We start from the raw sequence: 1,064 nt of genomic DNA, 5'->3' as shown, positions 1-1,064 counted from the left end.
AATACTTTTGCTTTCACTCACTCCAAGGAGTACATGTACTTTTCACAAGCCTAGACTTTTATAGTGGGGGGTCAATCTTGGTGGGTTCAAAGCTATTGCCCCACTTCATGAAACTCAACTGGTTTCTTGGCATACTCTAAAGCAGAAATGCCCGATTATGTCGGATACTTGTGATACCCTACAATCCCTGTGTAGCGCCATCAACTCCAGTGTACGTGAAACCCTGGGGCCAAGAGCTCTGCCTGCTTGGGGTTAGGGACCCGATAGGCCAACGCATTTTTACACTTGGAGGTTTCCTGGGAGAAGGGCCTCTCTCCCCTGCCATCCAAACTTCCCGGCGCCCTCGTCGTCTCCCTTCCCCCACTCCCCCAGGGCAGGGTTTCCTTTGTAATTAATCCCAACGCTCAAACCAGAGGGGAGGAAAAAAGTGTTAATGAAGAGAGCGTCCCAGACTCACTGAGCGGTCGCCGCTCGCAGCTAGAACACCAAGTAATTAAATTATTTTTGGAAGCCGGGGGATATGGTGGCGACTGTGTCAGGGAAATCCCCGTATGCATGGGAAGAAGGGAGCATTTCTCGCCACTAATTAAAATCAGGGATGACTTTCTCTTCTCGCAGCCCTAGAGGGAGGAAAAACTCAATCTCTCCACGTCCCAGACTGCACTGGATTTCGTGTAGCCGGGTCTGGGCCCTAAAGAATTGAACACGGCCACCCCTCGGGGTCGGGGGGCTCTGTCTCCGACAGGCGGGTGGAGAAAAACAGCCCCAGGAGTGGCTGCGGGGTGGGCCCAGGACAGGAATCGAGGCATCCCCCAGACCACCTTTCGGGGCCGGGGTCACAGTCCCGCCGGCAATTCCCGGGATCCAGGAGGGCCGCCAGGAATCTGGAGGCGAAGGGCTGGGGGGGGGCGCCGACTCTTGGAAGAGCGGGGCCGCAGACAATGGACGCGGCGGCGGGAGGGGCGGTGCCTGCGGGAACAGCCGGGAGGCGGCACCCGGGAGCGCGCGCTCCCCCGCCCCCTGCACCCCCTCGGCTCTCGTCCCCTCCCCCTCCGCCCCCTCCC

Source organism: Globicephala melas, chromosome 1 (genome assembly GCF_963455315.2).
Source record: "Globicephala melas chromosome 1, mGloMel1.2, whole genome shotgun sequence".
In the NCBI taxonomy this organism is placed as follows: Eukaryota; Metazoa; Chordata; class Mammalia; order Artiodactyla; family Delphinidae; genus Globicephala; species Globicephala melas.
Note: the sequence above shows the minus strand (reverse complement) of the source record.